The sequence below is a fragment of the Protopterus annectens genome, chromosome 3.part1 (assembly GCF_019279795.1).
Source record: "Protopterus annectens isolate FY-2018-M chromosome 3.part1, PAN1.0, whole genome shotgun sequence".
Lineage (NCBI taxonomy): Eukaryota > Metazoa > Chordata > Ceratodontiformes > Protopteridae > Protopterus > Protopterus annectens.
In genome coordinates, this window is record NC_056732.1 from 84,418,325 (window position 1) to 84,440,496 (window position 22,172).

Sequence of the window (22,172 nt, forward strand, 5' to 3'; positions counted from 1 at the left end):
AATGTATTTCGATGTTATCATTGTCGATTATATGACTTACTGTCTTTTGATAGTAAACCATACATATATATATATATATATATATATATATATATATATATATATATATATATATATGTATACATTGATAGATGTATTTTAATGTTATTTTTTTGTTTGCTTTAAGTTTTATGCATTGTTGAGCTATGCAAAATGGTTCCCATAGATTTTCCTTTTATGTTTTATTGAATCATGTTTCACGATCGATGTAAAATTAGTATTTTTTTATTCCAACATGCATTTATAGCATGCATTTCAGCTTAAGCAGTATTTCTAAGATGTTTATATAATAAGGCAAAGGGGAAGTGCAGTGTCCATCAACATCACATGCTGCCAACACAGATTAATTGTTTTATCAGCTGGAAAGTTTAGAAGGCAAAGGCACTGAGTCCTGGAGCACTTCACTGAAGTAATCATCCTATTGTATCTAGTTACCGTTGTACTATTTTATGGTGATCTTTAAGTGCAAAGCTCAGAATTCTGAACAGTATTTTTAGATACAGTTTTTGTAACTTACTAGTCAGTACAGTGTTTTAATCTCCTTTGGTTTTGTTGTAATGTTCTAGTTTAATGGTGCTGTTTCTCTCTCAAATACAAGTGCCCCATTTTTCTATACTGGCATTCATCTAAATAATGCCCCCTCCCCCATCCTGCTTTTTCTACCTAAGTATGTGTGCAACTTTCTTTCCATATGCATGGCTTTTTAGATTATATTTGAGTGCTTGTTGGCATAGTAAACAATTTCTGATGCTGAAGGACTTAGAGTTATTTTTAAAATACTTGAAAAATTCTTATTTAATAGTGCTTCACTAAAGCATGTAACATAATGCAGAAAGTGAATGTATTGCTGTTAGAAAAATGTGTATTTGAATACATGAGAAATGCTAGTTTAAAAGCAAAGTAGGATATAATGCATTTTATTATATTAATCATATAGTAGTAAAATTAATTCATGTCTAAATGTGAAGTAGTTTTGAAACTGCAGTGTGGCTTGAAGCAAGGCTGATCTCTGACCCTGGCAGAATGCTAGCTTAGCAAGTTTTAATGTTTATGCTTTTCACAAATGATTATCTGCTGGGTCAGGAAATTAAATGTGTGAAATAATGAAATCTTCTGCTCTTTCCTGTTGGAATGATGTGGCCTTGTATATGTGTTACTAAGATAGCACGCAGCTGTGAGAAAGTGTAACAGAGAACAAAGACGTATATTAAAATACTGAAGCTGCTATTGTATTCGAACTGATATGAAACCTTGAACAAGTAACTTTACAGAAAGACATTATGACTGACCAGCTGGATAGCAAGGCCATATTGTATCTAGAGGAAAAGTTTTTTTTAAATATGCAGCATCAACAGATTAAATGAATAGAAGCTTGTAAGCTAAAGTGATGTAGATGCCCTGTGACATATCACGTCAGTAAGGTTGGCATAGCTTGAATGTTAAACCTATATAAAATCGTGTGCTTCCTATTTCATGTCAGACAAAATTCTGTACTTGTACGTTTTTTGCCTCCTGGTGTACACTAGTAAACTTTTGAATCTGAACCTCCTGTGTATTGAATTTTTAATTTTATTTAACAGTTTAGTCCTTCGAGCCGGAATTCCCTTGTTAAGCTGCAGATCAGAGCGTATCGGTGGTCGAATACTGCGCAGGAGAAGCTACCGAAATGGTTCTTCTTGAGTGAAAAGACCTCCGACTGAATTGTCGTGTGTAAAGAGGCTGGCCACTTTCTGATCTGTGGCCGAAAAGCGGAACTTGAACGATTTTCAATACCGGAGGCTCAGGTAGGAAGAATTTGCCTTTTTTCTGTTTTAGATCAGGGACTAGGTTACAGTATATTGTTGTCAAGATTTGTTTTGCAGATCAGGGACAAAAGGAAGTACTGTATATTTGGTCATAGATCAGGGTAACAGAATAAGGTAGACAGTTATTCTAGATAAACTGTAAACAGGAACTAAGAACTTGATATCATGTGATAAAAAGGGGTTACGTAACATTTTCTTTGACATGGGTAATCAGTGCACTAAAACCTCGCGAGATCTGCCCCTAACCGAAGACGCAAAATACATGCAATTACAACGTTCTGATAACGTTAGGTATTATACGAAATGGGTTAATAAATATGAATTTGATGGTAAACTAGATAAACCTTCACTAGTTAAACTCCTTAAACAGCTTAAATCTGATGCAGGTCAGGCAAAAAAGCAACGCCAACTAGGCATTCCTCAAGCACACAGGTGGATTGAGGAAGCCAATCGTAGAGAACAGAAGCTTAAAAATTCAAAAACATTATTTTTAGACAAAGAGGATAATAACTTGGTAATAGCGACAGGTCCGCCTCCTCCTCCCTTACCCCCTCCCTTACCCTTTTCAGGATATGAAGCGAGTGGACAGGCTGGTCCGCCTCCACGTTATCCTGAAGTTTCAGTAAGACCACAACCATTTGTTAGAGATCTTATTGAGACTAGGTCCCGAACACGTAAAACGCATAGGGACACAGAATCATACCAAATAGAGAGAAATCTACAGGATGAGAGTGAGGAAGAAATATGCCCACTTATAGAAGTTCCAAATCCTCAGGCAGGACAGGAAGGGCAGGATCCAACACTCTTAGTATATAGTCCATGGACACCGGAAGACATCCGGAAGGCTACTGAGGGAATCCCCCATCTGAAAGTTAATTTTACAAAATTTTTAGAAGATTTACAAGGCATGAGGTTAAGCTACCACTTGAATGGGGAAGAAGTAGAAAAAGTAGTAAGGCAAGTTATAGGTCCAGATTGGCACATGATTTGTGGCACCTGGAATCCTCGTAATGCAGAGCTTAGACCACTCCCACATAGTGACGCAGAGTTAGACAACAGAGTAAAAGGTCTGACAGACCGAATCTCTGAGAAATGGAAACCTAGAGCAGACTGGACTTGCATTAATCAATGCATACAACAGGAAAATGAGACAATAGATGGATATTATGCTAGATTATTAGAATGTTTTAATAATCATAGCGCTATGTCGGTTCCTGAGAACCAAACGAATGATTCCCCGTATGAACAACAATTTAAAAATGCATTTTTGAAAGGTTGCATTGCACCTATTAGTAGCTTCATTACGAAGCATATGATAGATCATCGAACAGGGAGGCTACAAGCCTTACTCGAATACGCTAGACATGCTGAGAGACATTTTAATAGTAAAAAGAAAAAGAAGGCACAAGTCTTCACTGCTGAAGATGGAGCTGAAGTATTTGTATTACAGTCAGGTAAAAAGGGCAAGAAGAATGCCCAGGGAAACAAACAGTCTGACAAACGATCAGAAGATTTTGAAGAGAGGAAAAAGAGAGGTGAATGCTTCAAGTGCGGGAAAAAGGGACATCTAGCAAGGGATTGTAGACAAAACAAAAAGGTAATCACAAAGATAAGGGAGATGAGGACTGACTATATGATAGTGAGGATACTTCAAGTGAAAGTCAGAAATCATCAGGAAAAGTTAATAAACAAAAAGCAAATGTAAATGTGATAGAGGGAGTAGAGGAAGTGCAAATAGATATGGAGGATGAAGAAAGTGAAATTTTGGACTTAGCATTATTGAGCTTAGAGCTCTACTTGGCAGATACGAAACCGGAAGTTACACTTCTGGTGGAGGGAAGGGAAGTCAAATTCCTATGTGACTCAGGAGTATCACGGACTTTGATACACCCCTCCAAGTTACCAGAACATTCAGAATCACCTGTTTACATACTAGTAAAAGCAGCAAATGGACAGCTATACAGGGAACCACTTTCCCATGATATAGCAATAACTGACCCTGTTTCAGGTATGACCAAGAGAAGTAAAATAGTTGTTTCTGCAAAGTGTCCAGTAAACCTATTGGGCAGGGACCTTATGCAGATATTTGGCATAGCAGTAGTTCCAACTGTACAAGGTATGGAGGCACAGAGACAAATGGATACCTTTGTAGTGCGATCAGAGGGTGAAACTTTTTACTGGTACAGCCAGGACCTAGTCACGACTGGTCCAGGGGCAGTAACCGAGGAACTGATGAATGTAGCCATCAGTAAAGCCCCCTCCCTTGACACTGATCGACAGCATTTGTTACACTGTACTCTGTACTACTGTACTACACCAGGACCTGATAGAGAATATGAGCAAGAATTGTTTAGAAATCGTGCAACTAGACTGGTTTTGCGTACTTTGTACTGGGATACTGAGGGGAACAGTGTAGTTAGCTGTTCATTACCTCAAGAATTCCTTGCATTGTATAGATCAAATCGGTTGCCACATGTCAGCTTGACAAAGAACAAAGGTGTTAAATGGGCAGACTTAGGAGAAAAAGTAACAAGATGGGAGAAACAGACTGATTTAGAACTGTCAGGACAACGGATACAGAAACAAAAACTGAATTGGTTGACACAGACACATCCAGCTGTACACTTGCAATCTAGCGAGGACAGCTGATTAGCATTTTTATTAGAAGAAGAAGAAAAGACCTTATGTGAAATTCCGACAACTCTCTGGTCAACAGGCAAGTCAGATGTAGGACTTATTCGAACAGCAGGACCACTTACAATAACCTCAAAGTCAGCTTTCAGACCACAGAAAAGACAATACCCTTTGAGAAAGGATGCAGAAATAGGAATTAAGCCTATAATAGCAGCATTACTCAAAGAAGGAGTACTGGTAGAATCTCCTGATTCACCATGTAATACACCCCTATTTCCTGTTAAAAAAGCAAACGGGGAATGGCGGATGGTACAAGATTTACAAGCTGTAAACAATGCAGTAATACCTAGAGCACCCATGGTGCCAGATCCACATACGTTGTTAAATGATTTAGAACTGCAACAGAAGTATTTCTCTGTGGTAGATATTAGCAATGCTTTCTTTTCAATACCTATATATCCTGATAGTCAATATTGGTTTGCATTTACATTTCAGGGTAAAAGGTATACATATACTCGGCTACCACAGGGATATTGTGAGAGCCCAACAATTTTTGCACAAGAAATGGCTAGCAACCTGGCAGGATTTACCCCACCGGGAGGTAGTCAAATTCTACTTTATGTAGATGACATCTTGCAAGCAGCCCCCACCCAGCAACAGTGCAGGGAGGATACTGTAGCATTATTGAAATTTTTAGCAACACAAGGACACAAAGTAAACAAAAGTAAGTTACAACTTTGGAGAAAACAAGTTTGATACCTGGGATATGTAATATCCAATGAAGGTAGAATACTAGATGAGGAAAGAAAAACAGCAATTTTGCAAGCACCCAAACCAACAACCAAGAAGGAAATGATGTCTTTCTTAGGTACAACTAATTTTTGTCAGAGCTGGATACCAAATTATGCTTTGGAATCTGCTCCACTGACTGACTTGATATATAAGACACCAATGGCAGCACAAGATATTTTACAATGGACAACTGAAGCAGAAACGGCTTTCTGCAGGTTGAAGCAGTTGATAGCTTCTTCATTAGTTTTAGGACTTCCAAATTATCACAAACGGTTCTTTCAGACCGTAGATTGTAAGCAAGGATATATGACGTCAGTATTGATGCAACAACATGGGGACAAGCAACGCCCCATAGCCTACTATTCATCACAGTTAGACCCAGTGGCGCGATCTTTGCCTCACTGTGTACAAGCAGTAGTTGCAGCCGCAATGGCAGTACAGGCTTCGGCCTCAGTGGTGTTATTCCACCCTCTCACATTAAGAGTGCCTCATGCAGTTGCAATCATTTTACTGCAAGAGAAAGTGGCATACTTTTCTCCTGCTAGACATCTTTCATGTATAACTATACTGCTGAGCCAACCTCATATGACAATTGAATGATGTACGACATTGAATCCATCAACATTACTTCCAACTCCTGTGGAGGGAGGGCACACCACATAGCTGCCTGCAGGAAATTGACCAGTTAGCTTTACCTAGACAAGATCTTACAGATATGCCCTTGGATAATGCCGAGGTGACATATTACGTGGACGGCTCATGCAGAAGGGGTCCTACAGGGAAGAATCTGGTAGGGTATGCAGTAGTTACAGACACTGAAATTTTAGAAGCTCAATCCTTACCACACAACTTATCTGCACAAGCAGCAGAATTGATAGCTTTGACGAGGGCATGTACTTTAGCAAAAAACAAGTGTGTAAACATGTATACTGACAGTCAGTATGCTTTTTCTACAGTACATGTATTTGCACAACAATGGAAAAATAGAGGAATGATAACATCCAGTGGAAAACCTATTAATCATGCGCAATTTATTTTGGAGTTATTAGAATCTATTCAGTTACCTACCAAAGTGGCTATTTGTAAATGTGTAGCTCATACAAAACAGCAGGACAAGATTTTGAAAGGCAATGCACGAGCTGATGCAGCTGCAAAGCAAGCAGCCTCAGACTCAGAAACTTTACTTTTAAATGAGGAATTACAACCCTCTGAGATTTTAGATTTAGACATGTTAAAAACAATGCAGATGCTTACTACAAAAGCAGAAAAACAAAAATGGGTAAAACGAGGTGCAATTCTTGAGAATGGACTGTACATTTCCAAAGAAAGAAAACCAATATTGCCATCTAATTTATTTAGATATGCAGCTTTGTTGAGCCATGGGCAGTGCCATGTCTCAACAGGGGGGATGGTACAGTTAGTAAATCGAATATTCCAAACATACGGATACACAAACTACACAAAAAAATGTTGTGCAGCTTGTCATACTTGTAACAAGCATCATGCACAAGGAGCATTTAAAACCAAGCAAGGAAGTTTTCCTATACCACCATACCCGTTCCATACTATTTGTATGGATTTCATAGAATTGAATAAATGTGAAGGGAAAAAGTTTTGTTTAGTTATTGTAGACATGTTTTCTAAATGGGTAGAAGCTTTTCCAACCAAAAACCCGGATGCAGCAACAGTGGCGAAAGCCCTGATAAAAGAAGTAATTCCTAGATTTGGCATTCCGGAGAGGATTTATAGTGACAATGGCACGCATTTTGTGAATCAGACAATCCATCAGCTTGGGAGATTTTTTGGTATCTCCTTAAAGAACCATTGTGCTTACCACCCACAGTCAGCAGGACTGGTGGAAAGGTACAATGGTACCTTAAAAAACAAGCTAAGGAAGCTAGTAGAAGAGACCCAAAAGAATTGGATATACGGTCTGCATTTAGCACTGCTGAGTATGAGAACGGTTCCAAATGTAAAGGGTTTGACTCCCTTTGAAATGGTTTTTGGGAGAGCATATTATGTGCCTCAGTGGAAAGCTCTCATGCCTCCAGAGCAAGAGGCTGACAGTTCATTAGCTAGTTATATGAGGAAACTGTTAACAAATAAATCTGTTTTGCAGTTTAACACTTTTTCAGATAAGGAACAGACCAGACCGGTGGAAGCAGTCTTGGCTCCTGGGACATACGTCTGGCTGAAAGTGACGAAAAGGAAGAATTGGGCGAGTCCAAAGTGGGAGGGACCGCACCAGGTTCTGTTGGCAACGCCTACTGCAGTTAGAGTGGCCGAGAGGACATCCTGGGTTCATTTGACGCATTGTAAACCGGTAAAGAACTTTCAACTTGATAAAAACTTTGTGACTGATACACAACCAGACCGAGATGGCCAAAAACAAAGTGAATAGAAGTTTAGATCAACCCCAGAGATGTTGCATAATTATTTTGTTGTGTGTTCATGTATTAACTGTAATTGTGACAATTTTCCTCTTGCTGTGGTTTATCCTACACACAACCACACAAGTGAAAGTGGGAAGGCGTGATGAAACGTCTATAGACTGGCATCCAAATTTTAACACATACCTGGCCATGAAACGTGTGTATGCAGAGACTATGAACATTTCAAATTGCTGGGTTTGTACAGCTATACCAACAGCATATGGAGGACTGGAAATGTCAGCTGTCCCTTTGGGGATAAATGAGACTTGGGAGAATTTACTTTTCGACACAGGAACTGTGAGATCACAGGACAAAATAGCTTTATTTTTACCTGTCACACAAAAAAGAGTTGTATGTTTCTATAAAAATTACACTCTCCAGGTGGGCTGGAGCAATTGCAATATAACCATATCTTACCGATGTTATATTAAGAATAGTAATGGCAATACTTTTTGCAATACTAATTATGACTCGTATTTAAACTCATTGAAAACAACTATGAGTGACATTCAAAAAAATTCAGTTTTGTTTAAACAATTGTCAGTTATAGATCTGAAAATGTTTCATGCAGGGCTGATGCGTATTAGTACTAAAGTAGAAAACTGTTATTTTATTTGTAGGAAAAAGGCATATAAATGGTTACCTGAGAATTGGTCCGGCAGTTGTTTTTTGGGTTACTTGGTTCCGGCAATAAGACATACTGCAGAATTACCTTTGGGTAAGATACGAAGCGTAAGAGAAACAGCTCGAAAATCCAAAGGTCCAGTTAAGAAACCTGTGAATCCAGTTGGGAAGATCGAAGCTGGTTGGAAAGACCATAATTCAGTAAAAGACAAAAGCGAATTGACTCATATGGACTTGAGTGAGAGTGTTATATCCTGGGCAGGAATACTCCCAGCCTATGGAGCAGTCAAATCGATCTGGGAGCTGAGGAAGTTGTCGAAACTCCTCGAAGTAATGAGTAATGCAACTTTTTCTGCCCTAGAACTGGTGACTGATGAACTGAATGCAATGAGAACTGTTGTGCTACAAAATCAGATGGCTCTTGACTTCACCCTAGTGGCGAGAGGTGGTACGTGCGCGCTTATCAAAGAAGAATGCTGTGCTTTTATTCCTGACAATCGTCATGAGATAAATAACCACCTAGGGGTAATTTAGCAAGTATCAGCCATGACTGAACCAGGCCCAAACCCACTGATGGACTTTTTCCAGAATTTATTTGGGGGTGGGGTTCCATCCTAATGAATATTCTGATTGCCATTTGTGTGGGTATACTCCTAATAGGAGCATGTGTATGCTGTGGAATTCCCTGCATGAAAAGATTAATTAAAGATTTTGTTGATGTATCTGTTACTGAAACTTTCTACCAAGATATTGAAATTGAAAGATTGATCTCAGATGATGCTTTCTCTGAAGTATAGATTGAATGACTCACCTAGCTGAAAATCCTAAGCGGAAAAGGCTAGGAGATGAAATAACACTATGCATACTTCAAAATAGAATAAAAAGTATTAATGGGGGGAAAATGTTAGAAAAATGTGTATTTGAATACATGAGAAATGCTAGTTTAAAAGCAAAGTAGTATATAATGCATTTTATTCTATTAATCATATAGTAGTAAAATTAATTCATGTCTAAATGTGAAGTAGTTTTGAAACTGCAGTGTGGCTTGAAGCAAGGCTGATCTCTGACCCTGGCAGAATGCTAGCTTAGCAAGTTTTAATGTTTATGCTTCTCACAAATGATTATCTGCTGGGTCAGGAAATTAAATGTGTGAAATAATGAAATCTTCTGCTCTTTCCTGTTGGAATGATGTGGCCTTGTATATGTATTACTAAGATAGCACGCAGCTGTGAGAAAGTGTAACAGAGAACAAAGACGTATATTAAAATACTGAAGCTGCTATTATATTCGAACTGATATGAAACCTTGAACAAGTAACTTTACAGAAAGACATTATGACTGACCAGCTGGATAGCAAGGCCGTATTGTATCTAGAGGAAAAGTTTTTTTAAATATGCAGCATCAACAGATTAAATGAATAGAAGCTTGTAAGCTAAAGTGATGTAGATGCCCTGTGACATATCACGTCAGTAAGGTGGGCATAGCTTGAATGTTAAACCTATATAAAATTGTGTGCTTCCTGTTTCATGTCAGACAAAATTCTGTACTTGTACGTTTTTTGCCTCCTGGTGTACACTAGTAAACTTTTGAATCTGAACCTCCTGTGTATTGAATTCTTAATTTTATTTAACAATTGCACTTGTGTTTTTTTTTTTTTTAAAAGATGTTGGGACAGACAGCTGCAAATGATTATGTAAAAAGTAATTAGCTTATTTACTGTGGATTTCTTATTTATTGCTTTTGTGAAGGAAACTATGGGTGGGATTATCAAATTTTCAGTGCATTGCACAGTACAAAATCAGATAGGTAGTGGTTATGCACAAGACATAGGTAGTTCTAAGACAGAAACAACATGGCCACTCAATGGTCTCCGTACTGTATTGTGCAGTACATGCTAATGGGTGTATAATGACATGTAAATTAGGAACCCCATGCAAATGAGACACACAGAATGAACAAACGAAGAAAGCCAAAATGGCATTCTGATTCCAAAACATAAAAAGGTAGCCCTGTATGTTGATGCTTTTTTCATTTTGAATATTTTTTGGTGTACATGATGACAATGCTATCAATAGCAGCAAAAGTACCACTGTATAGCTGGCCATAGAAGCTTCTCCCAGTCTTATCCCCTCTGCTTGTCGTACTGACTACTGACAGAAGAAACTGGAAAGGCCATCCCTGTAGACTGTTAGCGTACTTTGAAATTGCCTTGAAGTGTGTGCGTTCCTCATTGCTAGCTTGTCTGCCTTTGCATCACCTTGCAATTACATGTAGCTACTTATTAGACTTGCTCCCAATACCTTTTCAGTTGTGAATAACTAAAGTGTGCTTCTACATTACGATGACTAAAAATGCAGTTCTAGTGGGATTAGAAAGGTAGCCTGGTCTGCCTGAGATGGGAAAAATGCAAGGTAGTTTAAAGTGACAATTACTTGTTAGAGCTAGGTGTTACCTTTTCACTTTTGGCTAACCAAAGCATGTTTATATATTAAGAAGACTGGGACTGCTGTTCTAGTGGCAGTACTAAATTAGCTGGGTCTGTCCAAGTTAGAAAATGTACAGGGGGGGCTTAAAATAAATATTACTTGCTGTAACTAATTATTTGACTTGGTCCCAATACCTTTTTACTTCTATCTATTTAAAGTGTGTTTTCAAATCAAGAAGTCTGGGACTGCAATTCTAGTGGGAGTTGAAAAGTAGTCTGTTTTGAGTTGGGAAACACACAAAGGGGCTTACATGGCTGTTACTTCTTGTAGCTATTTGGTACCTTTTCATTTTTGGCCAACCAAATGATGTTTTTACTTTAAGAAGACTGGGACTGTCATTCTAGTGGCTGTAGTAAAGTAGCCTGGTCAGTCTGAGTTGGGAAACACATAGGGAGGCTTAAAGTGAGATTGCTTCATCACCCAGAGGGCTTTTTAGGGGGTTAGTTGGGTGTTAATATGTACTAGAGAGCTACTTTTGCTGTGCTTTTACATTATAAAGTTGCAGGTTCATCCCACTTGAGTCAGAAGGTGTTTACCTGTTCTCTCTGAGTTGGGGGGCACTCCAGGGAGTTTAAAGTGTAGTCATTTATTTGCCAGAGGGCACTGGAGTTAGTTTACATTTTTTTTCTGCCCGCTATAAATTAGGTGCATTTTTTTCTCAGCTGTTCATCTCTCAGTAGTAGTTAGCAGTACATTGTATAATAGCAAAACTATAAACCTAGTTCTTAGGACTTTAGCCCATAACACAGAAAGGCTTTGTATGGAGCGAAACTTAGGGCAGTTAGATAGTGTCATACTAACTAAGATTATAGCAGTATCTAACATCTAGCCTTCATCCAAGACACCAGTCAGATGACTCCTGTAAAATCAAGAGCCTAAACCATAATAGCCCAACCCTAATAAAGGTCCTGACAACAGAGATTTGCAATGTCTTAATATCTCTGTGGCCAGCTTGGTAGATATAGGCATCCTGAGACAATGTAACAATTGTCGCATGTATTCAGACAACCTTTTAATCCTTAAAAGCTAACACATTATGTGAGAGATGTACATACATAACTTCCTTGGAGGCAAAAACCTCACTTACAAACAAGGTTGTCAAAAACATGCTCACACGCGCACACACACAAACACACATACACACACACACACACTCTCTCTACATCCTTCACACATACTACTCATCACACACATAGACCTTATTATGATAAGGCACTTAAAAAAAACCCTCTCCAAACCTCAAAGACCTCCTAAGCCATCACACTGAAACACCTACCCTCATCAGTTGGTAAAGCATACACCTAAAGCAATATCTAACACTACACATAAGCCTACATGCAATGACCACTCAAGAGCAAAGCCAATAAGGCATGCAAACACTTTACCTATTAGTCTTGTCCAAGGGGATTCTATTGTACGACACATGGATACTCCTCTCACTAGGATGAACAAGGAGAACATAATGTTTATTTGCCTATCTTGAGCTAGGGTTTGCAATGTCATGCATGCACTCAGATCATGCACCACAGGCACAAATATCATTCTATCATTATTCATGTGGGTGTATAGGATCTGAGGTGTGCATCACTGGACTGTATGAAAAGATACATTATGCATCTCTCTGAATATATGTCACAGACAGATACATGCCTTGCATTGAGTAGAATTCTACATTCACCAAGGATGATGCCGTGGTATAAACAGAAAATGATTGATTTTAATAATTGGCTTAGCTTCTGGTGTCACTCCAGGGGAATGCAATATCTATCAGCATGGGAGGACATGCTTAACAGACCACTTTGCATTGCCAAGGATGGTCTGCACGTGTCCCCAGGGCTTTCAGATATCAGATAAATCTCTATCCATCCCCTTACAGCCTTTTTTATGTAATGTTAAAATGAAAAACAAAATAGCAACGCAGAAAAAAACTCAAAGCAACCTTAAGGTGTTACTGCTCAAAACTAGGAGCCTAAATAAGAAACTCCACAATCTCCTCTCACTCTGGATAATGTAGAGATGTGTGCTGTTACCAAGATCTGGTCTAAAGACACAGAAAGTATCATGGCAGTAGAAGGCTATAGTGCCTTTCACAAGTTCAGATCAACAGCAGCACAGACAAGGGCTAAAGGCAGAGGTGTCTCAATCTATGATAGCAGCAACTACAGCTCTAGGTTGGTTAAACAGGATGATGCCCTGGAGATCATCCACATCCAGTTCTCCATTGACAAGGTTCCCTACCATCCACTGGCTAGCTGCAGGTCACCCTCTTAAGACCAACAGAGCTGACAACTCTTACCTAGACATACTACATGTGCTTACCATCCAACCAAATACCCTATTCATGGGAGACTTTAATTACCCCTCTACAGCTTTAGAAACATACATTACCTCTAACTCACAGGCACAGAATTGTCTGGACTTCATGAACACAAACACCAGGATCAGATAATGCACTTTCCAACCAGATGAAACATATTGGACCTAGTACTCAGCAACAGGGGAGAGTGTTTCATGCCCACCCCTGTGTTACATTATCCTCATGGGTGAAATCGAACCATAAAGCTGTCTCCTCAAAATAAAATTTAACCTGGACAAACCCAACTAAACCCATAATAGTTAGGAATGCTACTAAAGCAAACAATGTCCTCTTAAGTGACAAGTTTTCAAAATTCACTGCTCCCCAATACCCCAAGAACACAGCTTCCTTTACAGAATTTCTTTACAGAAACCCTGTACAAACATGTAAATGGCTGCATTAGGGATGCTCTGCATACCAGAAGCAATCCCAGATCTAACACCAAAAATAAACAACACTGTCAGAATCATTACATTAACAGGCTCTGTAATAAAAAAAACAAAGTCCTGGTCAAAATCAGAAAGAAGAACTCTCATTGAGACGAGTTCTCCAGTTCAACTGAATAAGAAATTAAGAGGTCTAATAAGGTCCAGCAAGGCCAATTACAAGGTCAGGATAGCCACCTATGTTAAGGACAATCACAAGGCCTTCTGCACCAATGTCAGGAATCTTAAAGGTAAACAAAAAAAAAGATAAAGAAAGAAATAAATAAAAATGAACACGAAGATTAATCTGTCTTGTCCAAACCTCGTCACCATAAAAAATAAAAAAATAAAAAAGAGAAACTAGTGGTCTTAAAACTTCATTGATGAGCTCAGTCACAATAATTTCCAAAAATCATAAAACCCAGATAGTGTTCAAAAGCAACAATCCTTTATTCGTCACAGACAAGCAATCTTCAGTAACAAAAATCAGAAATATTTTAACAATGTTAAATATATCAGCTTTTATATACTTAGAAGTAGGGCTGGAAAAGATACTTATTATTTAATTTTAAACCAGACTGTTCATGGCAAACAATATAAACAGGGCTGTAAAAAGTGCATTTTAGAACAGCAAGTACCCACCCCCACACACTACTACCGATTAGATCAAACTAAATCCTAGTTAAGGAAAATACTACCTATCTATCTGCAACCCACACTCCCAAATCAGGTAATAAGAAAAGCATAGCATATACATAAAAAGATATACATAAAAATACTTTTAACTAAAATCGCTTTCAGTTAACTAATGCAATAAAGTCTTCATCAAGTCTGTGACAAGATCTAGAATCAAGAAAAACACATAGCTAAGCTATCTAACCATAAATATAATCAAACTAAAACACTTTAAATATAAAAATACATCTGTCTCATAATATCTAGTAAATATCCATCCATGTATATTGGGGTACATAAAAAATAAGTTAACAGCTCAGAAAAAAATGTCAATACTTTGCAAAAACAAAAAAAAAAGTCATGACAGTTTTCATGTTTACAGCTCCAAAACAATGTTTATACAATGAAAACTAGTAGAAAAGAACGTACAAAAAATAGAGAAAACAGTGGATGAAGTAAACTAGTACTGTATAAAAGTGTGCAGGTGTGTGCATAAGTGTGCATGAGCATCTGCCAGTATGGTAAATGGGGGAATTATACCAATACTACATGGTAATAGGGGCATGAAAAAGATTTCTGTTTTGAATTTACCATTTAAATCCCTAGTGTGATACAATAAATCTAATCAAAGCAGAACTGGTGTTAAAGTAACTAAACATGCAATATATATATATATATATATATATATATATATATATTTATATATATATATATATATATATATATATATATATATATATATATATATATATATATATATATATATATATATATATATATATATATATATATATACATACATACACATTCTTTACATCATTTTATTTTAGTACATAAAAATATTCCTCAAAAAATTCCCTAAACAAACTTTACAGATTGTGTGGCAGCTTACGTAAATTCAACACACAAGTCCTGGTTTTCTGAATACATTTAATTTCAACTGCCAGCATAGTTCTTTTTTTCTCCAACACACCACTGACATCCCCTTCAAGCTCATCTATCTCAACACAGTCCAGAATAAAGTCTTTCAGCTTTTCTCAGTTAGGGGTCACCACAGCAGATCACTGGTCCACTAATGTCTGGCAGTATATTTTTATGGTGTTGAGTTGCTAGCCCGGCACCCAACTTTCAAAGAAGGAACAATAACACACCTATCTGCATGTCCTTAACATTCACTCAACCACCTGAGGGACATGCAGACTCTGCACAGAAGGCACTCCAGCTGAGAATTGAACCAGAGAACCTCTTTCTGTAAGGTGACAATGCTAACCACTGCACCACCGTGGACTCCTCAACACAGTCCAGAATGATAAATTTAAAATCAGAATGTTTGGGGTGTTCTAATAAGCATTTGGATAAGGCATTCCTCTGGCATTTCCATCTGATATCAGAAAGATGACCTGAAATCCTCATTTTCAGTTTATTCATAGTCTAAATCACATAAAATGCAGGGCAGTCATTACACATGACCCTATATACACTTTTTCAGTATTACAGATACCACCGACTGAAGATTTCACCATCTTTTTAAGATAGAGGTACTCAAATAAGTCACACTTCATCAAGTATTCACAGAAGGTGCAGTTAGGTGGCCCACAGATTTTAGTGCTCCTGTCATCCTGGTGTTCCTTATTTTCTTTTCCACATAGATATGTATGCTTCTACACTTCTTATATACAAAAGTCAGGTGATCTCCTAAAATCCTTACAAGCTGCTGGTTGTCACTGAGGATGGCCCAGTTCTTAATAATGGCTTTAACTGTAATTGTATTGAAATCCCAGGTGTAAGTTAGAATGCAACTGTCCTTACATTTCTCTTCTTTTGGGTAAGGGTGTCTTCTTTGTATAATTCTACCAAAAGGCCTATTCCACATAAGGTCATTGTTAGTTTTAGAATCTCTAATGGAATCCAGGATCATATATAACATGTTTGATTCATATCCATTGTTTAAGATATAATCTTCTAGATCATTCATATTTTTGACAAAAGGGGACATGTGTGGTAATGTGTGCTAATCTGTAGCCTTGTGATTTTATTAAATTGTGCTTAGTTTTTACTGGATGCATGCTATCTCTGTGAAGTAAGTAGTTAACTCTTGTTGGTTTTCTGTGTAAGTTACTAATTTATTTCCTCTGTCTTTGTCAATACTGACAGTCATATCAAGGAACTGGACTGACTGAGCTATGGAAGTGGTAAATTTCAGGAAGGAGAAAAAGTTATTGATGTAATGGATAAACTTACCGAGTTTAGATTTCTCACCTTGCCAGACTATAATATTCAACAGTGTGCAGACCTGTTGGTAAAAGGCACAACCTTCATTGACCAGGTTGACATAGCAAATCTACTGGCTGGTAAATTTAGCACTAATGCCACTCTGCACTCCCCCTCCACTAGCCGCTGTGAAATCCCCTCTAGCATATCCCACTCAACTGTCAACAAGGAGCATGTCCTAGAGGTGCTTGCTAAGGCCAAAACACTTTGAATTGACCCCCAAGAATTCAACTAAAGCACTCTTCAACTAAAGCCTCAGAGAAGGTTACATGCCAGGTGACTGGAGAGCCACAACAGTCATCCCACTTCATAAGAGTTGACCATTAACTGACCCCAGGAACTACAGACTCATCAGTCTGATAAGTCTATTAAGCAAAGCCATGGAACAAATTATCAGGAAAATTATCAACAAAGGCATTGTCAACTTATAGACACTGGATCCAGCTCAATTTGGCTTTGGTAAGGGAAGATTTTGCCTACTTAACCTGGTAGAATTTTTTGAGATAGTCACCATGGCTGTGGATAAGGGGAAAATGGTGCATACTGCCTACCTTGACCTGGCCAAACTGTACAATACAATATCCCACTCAGGTTTTGTTGACAAACCCTCAGATCTAGGCATAAATCACTACATAACTTAATGGATTGCCAGCAATCTCACAGATAGGACCTAAGTGAGTCCACCTTCACGAAGAGACCATTCACCCTCAGAGTACCCCAGGGTCTTTGTTAGGCACACTCCAGTTAGGCTTCTACTTCTTGGAGTTCAAAGTAAACATCAAAGGCCTTTGGCTCACCAAGGTCACAGATTACTTCAAATTGGGAGCTAGCATAGATTGTCCTCATGACACCAACATTCTACAAGAGGGTCTAAAACAAACAAATGACTGGTGTGAAAGCCATGGATTAAAACTCAATACAAAGACATGTTTTATACCACCCTTTGAAAAGGCATCCACCAAAGCTAATTACTTCAATGATAAAACACCCCTAAAAAAGTTGACATGATAGTTAGGAATCTAGGAACATATGTAGATGGTAATCTGGTGATCGACCCACACATAACCAAGATAGTAAGAAAATCATTCTATGTCACCCAACACATAAGCTAGGGTGTGGCATTCAGATCAATCTACTCAACCCTTATCCGACCCATCATTGAATACAGTGCCCCCTTTGGCATGCATCTAGCCAGGCACTTACAACAACTGGAATGCCTTCAAAGGTTCCTCACCAGGAAAATCCAAGGAATGAATAAGATGTCGTACACAGATCACTTTATGGTCCTTTCTCTTTACTCAGCCTCCTACAAGTTACTGAGAGGCAATGCATGTCTGCAAGGTGTTTTCAAATCCAGCTCTGATGAATCTCTTGCACATCTTCAAGGCAAACAACACCAAAAGTACTAGATCTAAAGGCCTGAACTTTCTCTACAACATACTGCAAATAGAGCTACCTGGAGGGACTGTAATGTGTCTCAAAGGATCCCTGCACTTATGGAATAAGATCCCCATCTTCATGGATTAGGGTTCATCTCTGTTTCAGTTCAAAGGAAACATTGATCATTGGATGGGAAATCACAAATTCACCCCAGCCACCATGTCTCTAATGGACAGAAGTCAACAGCAAGTAAATAATCCCTAGCTATCATACCCCCCCCCCCACACACACACACACACACACACACACACACACACACACACACACACACACAACCCTTAGCTACCTCCTTACCAACCTACCCACCATATAGACATTCAAGGAACTCTGCGACAAAACTGGGTTGGACTGCATGGCTAGGCTTGTACAGACCCAGGTGGTCATTAGCATAGTATAAACATATGAACCTATGAACATTAGTCAGATAGACAAAGCTTGTACACATATGCACTTTGCACGCAAGGACTAGGCCACTTATAATATTTTATTTATTGTTTGTTGCAGGCAATGTGAGATATGCTCTAGACCCCTGGTGGATGACCCTGATATTCAGCCCTCAGATCATGCTGGAAATGGCCTAGAGCATAGCCATGTAACAACCCTACACATAGTGGAGTAGGTATTTAGATTACTTCATGAATACTTCTGATGAATAGTCTCAGTAGGGGCATTGCAATATAGTCAGGGCATTTTTTTGTTGTTTGCATACACTGTTGAATGAGTAAGCCCATTAGACAAAAGATTCCTTTTTAATTAATGGACTAAGTGCACTATTGGGTTACATTACTGGAACAGTATCTCACAGTAGGCAAATGGATATGAATGGAATCAAACCATGAACCCCATACAACAGGAAGCAGATTGTTAACAGCTCAGGGTTTTAATCCTCTACTTTAACCACTAGATATATGCGATACAGTAAGATATTTACTATGTGTGCCATGCTCCACAATGTGGTATTGTGCAAACAGATTGAATAGCAACTGAACATCTTGACAGTACCTGCCATACAATTCATAGCAGCAAAGGGTCAGAGTGAAGAAAAAGGTAAAAATATGCATCAACAGCCAAGGCAGAGGCATAAACAATACATCACAGTACTGTCCAGAGCTGGGTCACAGTGAAATGCAGTACAAAGCAGGTTAATGAATCGGATCCCTACCCCCAACAGTACCAGTATCCCAGTACTTGGCTGTGTCACCTTAATTACCATAAAACACTGTTCAAATCTCTTAGTTCGGATACTCTTTTCTTTACTTTTGCAATAGTCACAAACATTTGGGTTTAACTTAAAACTTTTATTGCAAAATTCCATTTTGAATAACAGAGCTATACAGGAATCCACTGTCCCAGACATATGGAAAGCTTTCTACATCATCCCATTACACAAAGGTGGCAATAATTTCGAACCATCCAACTACCATATTTCTTTGTAAATAAGACCTAACCAGAGAATAAGGCCTAGCATGGTTTTCCAGGGTGGTCATGATATAAGCTCTACCCCAAAAATAAGCCCCAGTTAAGATCATCAACAACACATGATGGACGTGTTAAATTATAAAATAATATTATTGACACCCATTGACTGAGGTTATCATACTCTGCTCACCATTTTCAGACCATTCGGCACCCAACTTTTTCTCTTTGCAGAAAGTCATACGATTCTTTCCCTGGGAGTCGTCCACGATTCTTACTGTAACCTTAACCATCACTCACACTCGACAGTTAAGATCCTTGGCCCATAAACACTGGTAGGTGTATTTTTATCGATCAAAGTACAGGCAACGTACGTAAAGCACACGCACGTGATAGTGCATGGTTGTTGTTGTGCTTTCTCTTCATAAACAGTGCCATTTTGTGTTGCCGCTCCAGTCTCATAAGTCTTCAAATTACCCCCCCCCCCAGACAAGATGAGTGCAAAAAGGAAGAGCTATTCCATCGAGTACAAGAAAATAATCGTGGCGGACTCCCGGGGAAAGAATTTGATAGCTTTTTGCAAAGAGAAGTTAGATCTCCAAATGGTCTGAAAATGGCATGCAGTGTATGATAACTTCAGTCAACAGGCCGACGAGGGAAATGCTAAGAAGTGCAAGTGTGGAGGTCGGCAGCCATTATTTCCTGAGCTGGAAAACATCATCTGTGAGTGGATTGCTAACAGGAGAGCAAAGGCTTTGGTTGTGTGTAGGGCTGATATCCAAGCATTTTCCCTTGCAATGGCACCACAGTTAGAAATATCCCCAGAAGAATTCAAAGCATCACAACATTGGCTGGATGGCTCCCTTCAGCAATATGAACTGTCTCTAAGAAGATCAACAACACTGTTCAAGCTGGAAGATACTGAAGTTATTAAATGTGCACTTGCTTTCAAATCCTTTGTTAATGGCATCGACTTTTCTAAATACCAACTCTCTAACATGATTGCTATGGATGAAACTGCAGTGTTTATGGGCCAAGGATCTCAAACAACAATTGATCAGGGGGGTGCCTCATCAATCTATATTCCCTCCACTGGTTACAAGAGTGAACGTGTTACCTGTATTTTGGCAATTCGTCTAGATGGAAAAAAAATCCCACCTCTAATCATTAGTAAGGACAAGAAAGATAAGACTGAACATGCTTCAGCCATTTACATTCCTGAAACCATAAAAGCCTGATGCACACAAGCAGCTATAAGGAAGTGGGTCGATGTAATGCTGCCACTTGTTTTGTGAGGTGGCAAAAGAGGTGTACTAGTCTGGGATTCCGCCAGGACTCGCCGCGCTAAAGAAATGAAGAAATTCCTTGCAAAGAGAAGAATAGATGAAATAATGATTCCCGCAGGAATGACTGCCTATCTCCAGACTCTTTATATTGCAATAAACAAGCCATTCCAGGACCATTTGCGCATGACTATACTGAAAATAGAATGGAGAGGAATCAGCATGCAAACTTTGTGAAGCTTAGCCTGCAAGATGCCATGACTTGGGTGAAAAATTCATGGGATAAAATCACTGACAGCTTTGTTGCCAATGCATACGAGCAGGCTACTTGAACAAGCCGTGTTCATTTAAGGAGACCTCTATTGCTTGGCATGACAGATTGGGGCCAATGGTTCTAGAGGAAATGGAGTCACAAGAAATTCAGGTCGAAATTTGGGGGTTGGACACTTATGACAATGTTCCAGAAGAAGATGACATGACTGTATTTGAATAACTGTGAAAGCCAAGGTGCAGATATTCTAAAGTTGAAATGTTTGTTGCACTGTTCATGTTGAATTCTCACTGAACTGTTACTGTGTTACTTAGAACTGTTGTCCAATAATAGAAAAGTACAAAATAAATGTCAATTTGTGTACGTGAATAAATGTCAATTTTTGTACATGAATAAATGTTGATTTGTGTTCATTAATAAATGTCGATTTTTGTACATGAATAAATGAATAAAGGTAGATTTTTGGATGGTGTGGGTAAATAAGACATCCCCTGATAATAAGCCCTAATGCGTATTTCAGTGGGGGAAAGAGTATAAGATCTGGTCTTATTTTCGGGGAAATATGGTACGAGCGGCGGGACATGATGGGAGACTCCGTTGTCCTTTAACCCCTGGAGGCTGCCAAACTGTGCCTTATGCCCGTGCCCTTGGAGCCTCTCAGGGGGACCTCCCTCCAATCCCAGATGCCCTGGCAGAACTCCCCCTGGCTGTTGAGAGGTAGGCACACTCTCATCAGGAAATCAGGACTTCCCGGCCGACCCGGAGCCAGTCGCTGCACACCGATGTGGAGGAAGTGTGACACACCATGGCCGGCATGCCTGAGGATGGTCCCCTACCCCCCCGGAGGGGGATCTGCGTCGCCCGGGTGGCTGGCATGGCTGCCGGGTGGAATCCTCTGGCTGGACCACGCAGATCCCACCCGTTTACCTCTGAATGGTTTCACACCCTGTTGAACTCTCTCTTCAAAGTTCTTTTCAACTTTCCCTTATGGTACTTGTCTGCTATTGCAATTGTGCCAGTGTTTAGCCTTAGATGGAGTTTACCACCCACTTTGGGCTGCATTCACAAACAACCCAACACCGGGAATACCTGATCCCAATGCATTGGGGGCCACCACCGGCCTCACACCGTCTGCATGCTGAGCCTCAATCACAGGGACTTGGGCCCCCTGGGCGGCACTGGGAAGACAGACTTCCATACACCACATTTCCCTGTGCCCATCA

At 39.2% G+C, this 22,172-nt stretch overlaps 1 protein-coding gene across 2 annotated transcripts in view; it reads right to left on the reverse strand.

Annotated features, from left to right (window-relative positions):
* LOC122798011 (fer-1-like protein 6) overlaps positions 1-22,172 on the reverse strand; it is a 1,810,759-nt gene that overhangs the window by 1,456,586 nt on the left and 332,001 nt on the right. The window lies entirely within an intron of this gene.